At 40.4% G+C, this 13,423-nt stretch overlaps 1 protein-coding gene and 1 long non-coding RNA gene across 3 annotated transcripts in view; one reads left to right on the top strand and one right to left on the bottom strand.

Annotated features, from left to right (window-relative positions):
* The window catches only part of LOC309688742 (adhesion G protein-coupled receptor D2), a gene marked incomplete at its 3' end in the record, with an annotated part of 94,513 nt that overhangs the window by 6,066 nt on the left and 75,024 nt on the right, over positions 1–13,423 (bottom strand). The window lies entirely within an intron of this gene.
* LOC309688744 overlaps positions 2,187–13,423 on the top strand; it is a 25,205-nt gene continuing 13,968 nt past the window's right edge. The window contains exons 1-4 of one of the 2 annotated variants that reach the window (XR_014271154.1): positions 2,187–7,424; positions 7,515–9,914; positions 10,022–10,088; positions 11,133–11,214. This is a non-coding gene — a long non-coding RNA (uncharacterized lncRNA). Of the gene's footprint in view, positions 7,425–7,514; positions 10,089–11,132; positions 11,215–13,423 lie in introns of both variants that reach the window. The other variant, XR_014271155.1, reaches the window with a different exon arrangement.

Here is a 13,423-nt window from a genome sequence, read left to right as displayed (position 1 = left end):
AGAAACTTTTCTTTAAGCTTTCACTCCCTTCGTGCCTCTTTTCTTTCCTTCAGTGTCTCAGAGCACAGCTGACAATTGCTGGCAGGCCTTCAGATGCAAACAGCTGCTCTCACATTGTCACTGTGATGGGAAACTGATTATTTAGTCTGCTATCCCTCTCTTGAGACAGCAGCAGTTTCTCTAAGCTACTAAGACTCTTAAGAGGTTCAGTCCTTTGCCAGAGGCAGCAGTAACACTGTAATGAAGCTCCTATGAAGCAACACCACAGCCTTAAACATTACTAAGTAAAATTAGGAGTATAATCCCCATGGAAGATCTTTAGGGAACATCCCCTCAGCATCTGTTCGGCACTTGCTCAGTTTTATAAAGACCAGAAGTCAAGTTAATAGAGGAAAGGCTGCCTATCATCACCTAGAGTTCTAAGGCTGTCAAAAGTTGAGCTCAATCTATTACAATAAATCACTAATTTATCATTTCAGAAGTATTACATCGTTAATGACATAAGTATGTAGTTTTATAGATTCTGTGTTTTGTGGTTGATAGTGAGGATAGTGAAAAGTTTTGAGTGTAAAGTTTTTGCGTGGGCTGAAGCACTGTTGGATGTCATTACTATGCTAGGCACTGGACATCAAGGCAGCTGCTACCCTCATCACCAGACCACAGCCTACCCCAAACACCAGACCATGACCTAGCCCTACATAGCTGTGAATGCTGTGTTTCGTCTCCTTAGATTTCCAATCAAGTTACTGTATCAATTTGACAAAATTCCCAAAATAGCCTTCTAACTGTACTACACCACAAATAACACAGCATTCTATAGTGGTGAGTTGGTGTGTCCTTTTTTTGACAGTGTGCACAACACAGCTTTTCAAGGAAGAATACATGAGCAAAGCTAACAGACTGCCCAGCTATTTATTAAGTGTTTAACCACGGATAACAAGAAATAAAGGTGAGCAAACAGCTTATACCCTAGAAGTTGAACATTTACATGAAAGCATAATGAAATACATTTAAGACAACTTCTTGTATATTTGGGTGGGGTTTTTTTTTCATTGCATCTTAAATTTCGACTCTAATCATGGGTGTCTGTGGTTAATTTTAGTCACCACATGGCAGTCTGCACAACTGTCGAGTAATATGCACCTCCTTATGTCACAAAGTCACTTTAAATCTTTAAAATCATTTTAAGCTATATAAGGCTTCCAACTCAGGATAATAGTGTCAGGACTGTGCATTTGTCATTCATGAACACCACATTACTACAAGCTATAAAATAAATGGACGAGACAAACCAAATTGGCTGGGTTAGACAATCACAGCAAAGGTGCCCTTGGGCAAAGCATTTAAAACCATTTATGTATTGAAGTCAAAATGATAGGGTGTGTATATGTATGAACTTTAACAAAACATGGTGGTATGGAAACTATGCCACAAATCCTGAGAAAGACACTTTTTTTCTGTAACAAATGATGGGTGAAAGAAATGAAGACAAAATAATTAAAATGTCTTCTTGAGATGTTGGACCATTGCATGCTGTTAAAACAGTTCCAGTGCATCTTGACATTTATTCTAAAAATCTCTGGAAGTATAGGCTTGATTTATGGAACACCATTTGTCCAAAAGATATTATCCCACTGTGTATTATGTTGGCGATTGTGGAAAGCACTGTTTATTCTTGTGTCTTCTGTCCTTTCACTCCCAACCAGTTATGACAGATGGCTGACTCTCCCTAAGCCTGATTCTGCCAGAAGTGTCTTCCTGTTTAAAAAGAGTTTTTCCTTCCCACTGTCGCTAAATGCTAGCTCATTGGGGATTGACTGATTATTGGGGTTTTCTCTCTATTACCATAGGGTTATACAATAGAAGGTGCCTTGAAGCAACTTGCTGTATTTTGGCACTACAGAAAGAGGAAAAAAGGTGATTTACATGACTTTGGACATGACTTGTTTGTTGGTGTCAGACAGGCTGGTATGCGTTTTTTGGAAACTACTGGGATTTTCCCACACAATCATTTCTACAGAGAGTGGTCTGAAAAAGAGAAAACATCCAGTGAGCAACAGTTCTCTGGTCAGCAGTAATTCAAATAACCACTCATTACAACCAGCTTATGCAGAAGAGCATCATTATGCCAAACCTCGAACCAGATGGGGTACAGCAGCAGAAGACTACACACAAGAGTTCAATTCAATTCAATTCAATTTTATTTATATAGCGCCAAATCACAACAAAAGTCGCCTCAAGGCGCTTCATAGATACAGAGAAAAACCCAACAATCATATGACCCCCTATGAGCAAGCACTTTGGCGACAGTGGGAAGGAAAAACTCCCTTTTAACAGGAAGAAACCTCCGGCAGAACCAGGCTCAGGGAGGGGCGGCCATCTGCTGCGACCGGTTGGGGTGAGAGAAGGAAGACAGGATAAAGACATGCTGTGGAAGAGAGACAGAGGTTAATAACAGATATGATTCAATGCAGAGAGGTCTATTAATACATAGTGAGTGAGAAAGGTGACTGGAAAGGAAAAACTCAATGCATCATGGGAATCCCCCGGCAGCCTACATCTATTGCAGCATAACAAAGGGAGGATTCAGGGTCACCTGGTCCAGCCCTAACTATATGCTTTAGAAAAAAGGAAAGTTTTAAGCCTAATCTTGAAAGTAGAGATAGTGTCTGTCTCCCGAATCCAAACTGGAAGCTGGTTCCACAGAAGAGGGGCCTGAAAACTGAAGGCTCTCCCTCCCATTCTACTTTTAAATACTCTAGGAACAACAAGTAGGCCTGCAGAGCGAGAGCGGAGCGCTCTAATAGGGTGATATGGTACTACAAGGTCATTAAGATAAGATGGGGCCTGATTATTTAAGACCTTGTATGTGAGGAGCAGGATTTTGAATTCAATTCTGGATTTAACAGGAAGCCAATGAAGGGAAGCCAAAACAGGAGAAATATGCTCTCTCTTTCTAGTCCCTGTCAGGACTCTTGCTGCAGCATTTTGGATTAGCTGAAGGCTTTTCAGTGAGTTTTTTGGACATCCTGATAATAATGAATTACAGTAGTCCAGCCTGGAAGTAATAAATGCATGAACTAGTTTTTCAGCATCACTCTGAGACAGGATATTTCTAATTTTAGAGATGTTGCGCAAATGGAAGAAAGCAGTCTTACATATTTGTTTAATATGTGCGTTGAAGGACATGTCCTGGTCAAAAATGACTCCAAGGTTCCTCACCGCGTTACTGGAGGCCAAGGTAATGCCATCCAGAGTAAGAATCTGATTAGATACCATATTTCTAAGATTTTCAGGGCCGAGTACAATAACCTCAGTTTTATCTGAATTAAGAAGCAGAAAGTTAGCGGCCATCCAGGTCTTTATGTCTTTAAGACATTCCTGCAGTTTAACTAATTGGTGTGTGTTATCTGGCTTCATGGACAGATAGAGCTGGGTGTCATCTGCATAGCAGTGAAAATGTATGCTATGTCTTCTAATGATACTGCCTAAGGGAAGCATGTATAATGTAAACAGAATTGGTCCTAGCACTGAACCCTGTGGAACTCCATAATTAACCTCAGTGTGTGAAGAGGACTCTCCATTTACATGCACGAATTGGAGTCTATTAGATAGATATGATACAAACCACTGCAGCGCAGTACTTGTAATACCTACAGCATGTTCTAATCGCTCTAATAGGATATTATGATCAACAGTATCGAACGCTGCACTGAGGTCTAGCAGGACAAGCACAGAGATGAGTCCACTGTCAGAGGCCATAAGAAGATCATTTGTAACCTTCACTAAAGCTGTTTCTGTGCTGTGCTGAGCTCTGAAACCTGACTGAAACTCTTCAAATAAACCATTCCTCTGCAGATGATCTGTTAGCTGTTTGACAACTACTCTTTCAAGGATTTTTGATATGAAAGGAAGGTTGGAGATTGGCCTATAATTAGCTAAGACTGCTGGGTCTAGAGATGGCTTTTTGAGTAAAGGTTTAACTACAGCCAGCTTGAAGGCCTGTGGTACATAGCCGATTATTAGAGATAGGTTGATCATATTTAAGATCGAAGAATTAATTAATGGCAGGACTTCTTTGAGCAGTTTTGTAGGAATGGGGTCTAAAAGACACGTTGATGGTTTGGAGGAAGTAATTATTGAAGTTAACTCAGAAAGATCAATTGGAGAAAAAGAGTCTAACTTAATATCAATGGTACTAAGAGTAGCTGTAGATAATATTACATCTGTGGGATGATTATTGGTAATTTTTTCTCTAATGATAAAAATTTTATTTGTGAAGAAGTTCATGAAGTCATTACTAGTTAACGTTAAAGGGATGGTTGGCTCAAAAGAGCTCTGACTTTTTGTCAGCCTGGCTACAGTGCTGAAGAGAAACCTAGGGTTGTTCTTATTTTCTTCAATCAGTGATGAATAGTAAGATGTTCTGGCTTTGCGGAGGGCTTTCTTATAAAGCAGCAAACTATTTCTCCAGGCTAAATGATGATCCTCTAGATTTGTGACACGCCATTTCCTCTCCAGATTACGAGTCATCTGCTTTAGGGTACGTGTTTCAGAATTATACCACGGAGTCAGGTACTTCTGATTTGAGGCCTTAGTTTTCATAGGAGCTACAGTATCCAGAGTCGTACGTAGTGAGGAGGTGAAATTATTAACAAGATAATCGACCTCTGTTGGGGTAGCGTTCAGATAGCTGCTTTGCTCTGTGTTGGTACAGGGCATTGGAGATGATAACAGTGGGTGGATTATATTCTTAAACTTAGTTACAGTGCTTTCAGAAAGACATCTACTTTGATAAAGTCTACTCTTCACCGCTGTGTAATCAATTATTGTAAAAGTAAATGTTATCAGGAAATGATCAGACAGGAGAGGGTTTTCAGGAAACACTGTTAAATGTTCAGGTTCGATGCCATATGTTAAAACAAGATCTAGAGTGTGATTAAAGTGGTGGGTGGGTTCTTTACATTTTGAGAGAAACCAATTGAGTCTAATAACAGATTAAATGCCATGTTGAGGCTGTCATTTTTAGCATCTACATGGATGTTAAAATCACCCACAATAATTATTTTATCTGAGCTCAGAACTAAATTAGATATAAAGTCTGAGAAATCAGACAGAAACTCTGTGTAAGGCCCAGGTGGACGATAGATGATAACAAGTAAGACTGGTTTCTGAGTTTCACAGCTGGGGTGGACAATGTTAAGCATCAGGCTTTCAAATGAATTAAAAGTCTGTCTTGGTCTTTCATTAATTAATAGGCTGGTGTGAAAAATTGCTGCCACACCGCCCCCTCGGCCTGTGCTTCGAGATTTCTGGTAGTTAGAATGGCTCGGGGGTGTTGATTCATTTAAACTAACATAATCATCCTGCTGCAACCAGGTTTCTGTAAGGCAGAGTAAATCAATTTGTTGATCAATTATTAAGTCATGTACTAACAGAGACTTGGAGGAGAGAGACCTAATATTTAATAATCCACATTTCACTGTTTTACTCTTTGGTTCAGATGTGGATACTGTATTGTTCTTTCTTTGTGATTGTTTATGTTTAAGTTGTTTGTTGCTGGTTTTTAGTTTGTTTTTTGTCTTTTTGGAAGCTGACACAGTCTCTATGGAGATGGGTTTTTGGGGGGGTAGCAGGAGGAGAGAAGCTGCAGAGAAGCGTGTAAGACTGCAACTCTGCTTCCTGGTCCCAACTCTGGATAGTCATATTTTGGGGGGTTTAATAAATTTGTCCATATTTCTAGAAATGAGAGCTGCTCCATCCAAAGTGGGATGGATGCCGTCTCTCCTAACAAGACCAGGTTTCCTCCAGAAGGTTTGCCAATTATCTATGAAGCCCACATCGTTTCTGGGACACCACTCAGACAGCCAGCAATTTAAGGAGAACATGCGGCTAAACATGTCACTCCTGGTCTGATTGGGGAGGGGACCAGAGAAAACTACAGAGTCCGACATTGTTTTGGCAGAGTTGCACACCGATTCAATATTGATTTTAGTGACCTCCGATTGGCGTAACCGGGTGTCATTACTGCCGACGTGAATTATGATTTTACTGAATTTACGTTTACCCTTAGCCAGCAGTTTTAAATTTCCTTCAATGTCGCCTGCTCTGGCCCCAGGAAGACAATTGACTATGGTTGCCGGTGTCTCTAGCTTCACATGTCTGAGAACAGAATCGCCAATTACCAGAGTTTGACCCCCGGCGGGTGTGTCGCCGAGTGGGGAAAAACGGTTAGACACATGAACGGGTTGGTGGTGTACCTGGGGCTTCTGTTTAGGACTATGCTTCCTCCTCACCGTGACCCAGCCGCCCTGATTCCCCAGCTGCTTGGGACCTGCCGGGGAACAGCTAGCGGGGCCTACGCTATTTTCGGCTGCACCAGCTACAGGGGCCTGGCTAGCTGCGGGTGAATGAAGGGTGCGAAGCCGAGTCTCCAATTCAGTAATCCTGGCCTCCAGCGCTGCAAATATGCTACATTTGTTACAGATATCATTACTGCTAAAGGAGGCCGAGGAGTAACTAAACATCTGACACAATGAGCAAGAAAGTGCAGGAGGGACAGGTGAAGTAGCCATGGTGCTAATGAGTCGGCTACGAGCTAAGCTAGGCTAGCGAGACAGTACGGAGACAGTGAGTGAATACTTTGGCTATAAATTAGGTAGTGAGTACACAGAAAGTGTGCTTCGGAGGAAGCACGTGAAGATTATACTATGAAAGAAGAATGTATTTAAAAGTTGTTAATTAAATCGCTAAGCAAATAAGCTACTCAGAAACACCACTGTGTTTGAGCAGGAACAGGAAGTGATACTCTACCACAGAGCGAGCGAACACCAAGTGACAGCCACTCCTATTAGCTAACAACAGGAAACTGGTTCACCAAAATCAGACAACAGAAGTTTTTTTTTAATTACGTGGTCTGATAAGTCAATGTCTGCTGTTATATTTGGATGCTAGGATCAGCATTTGGTATAAACAAAATGAAAGCATGGATTCCTCTTGACTTATATCAATGGCTGACGCTGGTGGTGATGGTTTGGGGGATATTTGCTTAGGTTTTTAACTGAGCATCATTTAAATGCCACAGCCTGAGTATTGTTGCTGACCATGTCCACCTCCATCCCTTTATAACCATAGCATGCATATTTTCTCATGGCTGCTTCAAGCAGGGTAACGCGCCATGCCACAAAGCGCAAACTGGTTTCTTGAGTATGCCAATGAGCTCACTATACTCAAATGGCCTCCACAGGCACTAGATCTCAATACAGCAGAGCAACTCTGAGATGTGGTGGGATCTGTAGCAATGTGTGACAGAAGTTTATTTTGGTTGAAGCTGTATAGGTGTTCAACTGAGGTGTAACTGCAAAGACCATGGAGTACGCTTTACATCATTTCCGATCATACAAATGCCCTCAATCACCTTACAGGTTTGTTTTTTTCCTCTAATTTGAATCTTTCTACATTTTCAGTATTACAAAAGATTATTTCTAACAAATGTATCTATATGTGTGTGTAAGTGGGCTTTCGGTCTTGTTTTATGGGAGTTCATCCTGGCTGACATTTTACAAGTGGGAGTGTCTCAGAGCCTTACAGTGCATATCGAGCTGAGAGCCTAATATGAGGTGAGTATGTAAGTTGAGGTAAGGCTGTGTGAAGCCCGAGGCTGTGAACACCAAACAGGGCAGCGGTAAGATCAATACTGGCTCTGCCACAGATGTACGAGAAAGGGGTGGTGGACAGCAGAGAGATGCTTCCTGATAGACCTGCATTGGTCAGTAATGCACATATGCTTTTATTCGGATATATGATTGTCATGTCTGACATCTACTTCTTGTAATGTTCAATAATCTTGAGGGGTAAAGTTAAATACAATGTTATCAAAGTGATTAGGTTTAAAGGAGACATGACTAATAACTTATTCTGTGTGCCACCACCCAATATGCCACTTTGTTACAAACAATATCACCTATTTCCCTTTGATTCTGAAAATACTGTTTAAAACTAAAACTTGAAAACCTAATTATAGATGTCGAAGATAACTGCAGCCAGCTGCAAAGTGCTTTTTAATGTCAACCGGTTATATTTCAAATTTTTTTTCCAACTTTTGGGTGCAAGACAGACACGCCCAGAGTAGGCAAATAAGAAACAGACATTCCCAACTGATAAAAATGTCAGTTGGAATTTGTAAAAACTTATAAATAATGGATGCTTCGAGTAGGCAGGGGAGCATCTTCAATGAGCCCAGAGTGCAGAGCATGCTTTCTCATCTCCACACCGAGGAGCCATCTTAATGACGGCGCCTGGAGACCTACCGGTCTCCATCAATCCCCCCACCCACCTACCCAATTTCCCTCAACCCACCCATGGCACCCCCCCATAAAGCCCATCTATGCTCCCGACCACAAGATACCGTGCAGAGGGGAACATGAGCTCTTAAATTAAACATTGACAGCAGCGGCCGCTGCCTGTTTTAGGCAAATCAGCAGAAAATGAAACAAACAGGGCACCTCAGGAAGATTCATGTGTGTGCAATTGAGACAATTTGGGGGTGTGGAGGAAGTCTCTTAAGTCTTGTGGAGAGAATAAAACGTAAATAATGTCACAACAGTGTGTTTGCTTAGTGAATATCTGCTTATTTGTGTTTTGTGGATTAAAGTAGACAGCTTAGGAATAAGGAGAGAAAAGACAGAACTGGAAAATGTAAGTGGACTGTACTTATGAAGCCCTTTTTATACCTTAAAGGACAAAGCAATTTACAATTTACACATCAAGATGCAGACATGTATGTCATGCACATGCACTGAAGTCGAGTTCAGTGTCTTGCTCAAGGAGGAGCCAACCCTAGACAGGTATTTTGCTCAAGATAATGGCAATGAGCTTCATAACATCCTGCATCATCAGGTCTGGGGTTGAACCATGATGGTGGATGAGGTAGGAACCACTATACCCCTCTCGTGACCTGCATTCAGACATAAACAGGAAATTGCTTTCAGGAAGGAAGTCATATTTTTTACAGCTGTGCCCTGAGATGAGCACAACACTATATGAGAGCTGCATTTCTAATGTCTGTAGAAGACTTGCACTAGATATCGGAAATGAGCCACAGAGTATCAAACACACAAAAGCGACTACCAAGACAGAGTGAGACTAGTGTTTTTGTTCTGGATGAAAACTCCGGTCATTGTCTTTTCCTGCAACCATTTTCCTGTCCTTTCCTGCATTAGCCGCAGAAGAACTTTGGTCTCTTTGTTTTTGTTTTTGGATTTAGATCAAGGCACTGGATCCAGACAGGGCTTATGATCTGTCAGCATACATGGATTTATATGCCACTTACATCCTATGATTCCCATCGCATCTGCAACTTAAAGCAATAAGACTGGTAGGCTGGACATACACTGTAGGGCACCAGCTCCTACCACTGAAGCAAATTTACAATTCTAAATGAGCTCTCTAGTCTCTTTTCTTTGTTATTGATATTAATTAGCTGAGTTTATCAACACTACTGCTTAGAGATGAATAACCGAATAACTTGCAATTTTATATGCACACACACATCTTTGTGCGTGTGTGTGTGCTGATAGGTGGAAGCTGAGGATGGTGGGGCAAGCAGTTCAGAGTCCTAAAGGAAGTGATTTAATGTCCAAAAAGACATGCACTTGTTTTTGCTTTGTCTCTTTCCTGTTTTGTTCTGATAGGGACTTCCTTTCCCCAATGGGGGTGGATACTGTGTCATCCGTGCATCCATCCCATCGACCACTCACGGAAATGTCCGTGCTGCCATCCAATCCCAGGAAAGGAAAAAAAAAATCCAATTTATCATAGTAACAAAATAGTTGTGTGGCACTTGTAAAAAGGAAAAAGATGAGAGACCATGAGGGAGAAGACGTTTATGTTTGTAACACTGTATGCACCAGTGTGTAAGTCTATTAGCAATATTCTGAATCTACACATTTGGGCTTGGGGAGTTAGAGTGCTTAACCCCAGCGATAGTAACATGAGGATGATCTCTTCCTGTCTGCCACAGTATTTCTATGACCAACTCCCTTCCTTCCCGCCTAAACTGAGATACAGCCACATGTGCCCAAACACGTGTAAGTGTTATCACAATTATGACACCCCTCCTAAAAAACAATCTACTCCCCTAGCCGTTGCTCAAACCTGAAACATGTTAATCTTGCTTCCCTAGTGTTTAAATGGCAAAAAGGTACAAGCTTTACAATTGCAATACTTTTTTCACATTAGTTATTTTTTCCTATAATTCTGAATATTTCATATTCCTTTTAATTGTTTTATTAAAAGTTTTCAAAAACAATGCCACAGAGAGAACTTGCTTCAAAGCGGGTAAGGAGGATAGCCACATGGTCTTGATAGTGAGAGGATCCAGTCCTGTGACCTTAAATTAATAGCACTCTCTAAACAATCAGGAGAACAAGTCACCCCAAATACAAGTGAATCACAGATCAAAATATATAAAATACATCTCAAAGGTGTTGGAGTTTGCTTTGATGACATTTCTTATTGACTTTTATGTTTTTTTGATCGAGCAGCTGCTGAAGACTTTTTGGGATGACCATGAGCTATAGGGCTATTACATTAGAGATGAATAAGTTGGATTTCATATGGATTTCGTAAGCCTTTTCTAGGGTGTTTATATGTCTATTTCTCTGTGGCATTTCTAACAGTGACTAAAGCCACTAATGTCAAACTGCTTATCTGTTTTTCTCTCTGATGAGTGATTTAATGCTCAATATCACACACACACACACACACACACATACAGACACAGTCCCACCCATCATCCTCCTGGTTACTCATTCACCGTATCTACCAGCACACTTTTATGGTTTCAGTCACTGCCACACACCCATAGAGGGACATGTGCGCACACATTCACCTACAGATGGAGGAAACGGAGCTACGTGTCTGGTAAGGATATGAGGTGTAGTGATGGCACATTAACGATAGGACCCATGACAGCAGTACGCATCGGTCTTACTAAACAAAGCATGTGGCCAGATTTAATTCAATAAGGATTGTTTAAGTGAAACAATGGCTCCTGGCCCCACTGAGGGTAAGGAAAGGGTGAGAAAGGTGAGTTTGACAGTGGTGGCTGACCAGTGTTTTTTGTGTTTCAGGCTACGGATGATCCCGTGGGTTTGATGGGGTCGTGGATCAGACATATCACTGTGGCACAGCGACATCCGCTTCTTTTTTCAGGTAACTAACAAACAAGCTGACAATGACTGGGCTGAAAAAGGAAATGCAGTCAGACATGCCCACCCATGGAACTGAAAACAATATTTAGAAGCAATATGAGTGATTATACAGGGATTAAATAGGGAAATGTAAAACATATGCACGCAAGTCTTTGCCTAAAAACAAAGGACTATACTATAAAAATATTTATGGGCATTAAAAAGTTCTATAATTTATATCATTCATTTGTCAGACTTTGTATAAACTACAACATTATAAGGTCTGATTAGCCCCAACTATCTGCTCAGAGTGTGGTAGTGTGAAAATAAATAAATAAATACATACTTTTTTTAATCTCGCTGTAAGCACCAAGTATTATGTGGGACAATATGATCACAGTACTTTTCCACACACCCACAGTCGATTCATGAAAACATGATACAACATTATTTTGAATGAACTGTTTGTTATTTTTGAAGTTTTTGAAACACCTATACCTACATTGTTGGTACCAGGAATAAGATTTTATGTTGGAATCGGTTTTAGCGACCACTAATGATTTGCAAATTAGATAAAATTATTACACACGCCGTTAAATATATGCCTCAAACGTGGATATAAATCGAATAAAGGGCAAAACTGCAGGATGTATATATGTTTTTCCACTACAGGTTTTACATTCCTCACAGTCCATTTGGTCTGTGCTAATGGAGTCTGTTCATGCAGAGCAGCAGGTCTTAATGAAAAACCTTTGGCCGGTGATCAGTGCTATTGATCAGCCTGAGCCCCAGCTTTAAGCAGGGCTAATTGATCAATCACTACATGTTGATTCAGATTAATGGAACATGACTGGCACCCCGTCCCCCTCCACCCCCCACACATGAAGAGCATAACTGCATGTGTGTTTTGCTGTGAGGTAAAGCTATTCAGCATGCATATGGTTATATGTATTCCAAAACACAATAAATATGATTGCTTCACTGAGGCAAGAAAGAGGAGATAATAAAATCATGACTGCTTAAGAATGTGTCCTGAGCTAAAAAAGATTCAAAGAAAATTTGAATCAAAAATGTTCCTAATAGTGTAATTTCTGATGGTTCTGCAACAAAACAAACACGTTTTTAGAGTAGATCCAAGACCTGACAGTTAAATAAGAGTGAAATGGAAGGTTTGTTTGTTTGTTTGTTACACTCATTCATAAAATAATGGTCATAATCTCTTCTCTACATAAACTATAGACATTTCTTTCTTTTCACATTGTTAGTTTCATCACATCAGCATTTTATTCATTTGGACATTTGTGAGACATTTTGTTATGATTAGCACATGAATTCCCAAGTTATAGCCAAAAACATGTTTTGGGGGCTAACAGTTACTTCTAACCAATTCATTCTTCAGTCTAAGTATGAGCTAAAATGAAACCACCTTTGTGAGAAAAGGACAGATATAAAGTCACAGTAACCTTGAACTTTGACAAACGGTTTGTCACGGTCATCAAGACATACAAGAATCTGACAAAAAAAACAATTAAATAAATGAATAAATCTCACAGGTATAAACATACTTAAAACAGTAAAACATAAATAGCCAGGTAAGCAGTATTTATTAATAATACACATATATAAAACATGTTTTGGTAACCCTGATACAGTATAACAGAAATTCTTCTTATAAGCGACAGGAATGTGTTTATGTCTGTCCGGAGAAATTGCTCCTGTTTGGTTTGATGGAGTGTCATTTCATTCATTTCTGCAGACATTTAGCATGGTTTGCATCACAAGCACATCATAACACAGCTTAAATGCTAGAGGCGTACAGATCGAGCAACCAGGAACATGGAATCCATCAATTTTCGGCGTTCTCAGCCCTGGCCAGTGACCCGCAGGTCACAGCCGAATAGTTGCACACACAGTCACAGCAACATGCTGACATGTTGTTGGCGTGGAAGGTCTTTGTGGTGAGTGAAGATACAAAGTTCGTCAAAGTAAACTACAAACCCCATCGTACACTTTAACCCCCATTAACCAGCTAAACATGGACATTTTAAAGAAGCTAGTAAAGGCATGAGCCTCAGTAAGAACAGTCAAAGGTTGAAAGCTGTTACAAGGAAAATTATGGAAGTGAGTGAAAAGAGAAAGGGGTGGATTTCCTGCCATGTGGTGAATTTATAAACAATTATGTAAGTAACTGTAATTTGTTCTATTACATAAATCTGTAAAATATGTAAGAT

This window comes from Aulonocara stuartgranti (genome assembly GCF_965226115.1).
Source record: "Aulonocara stuartgranti genome assembly, chromosome: 15".
NCBI lineage: Eukaryota > Metazoa > Chordata > Actinopteri > Cichliformes > Cichlidae > Aulonocara > Aulonocara stuartgranti.
This window is presented reverse-complemented; position numbering and strand designations above follow the sequence as displayed.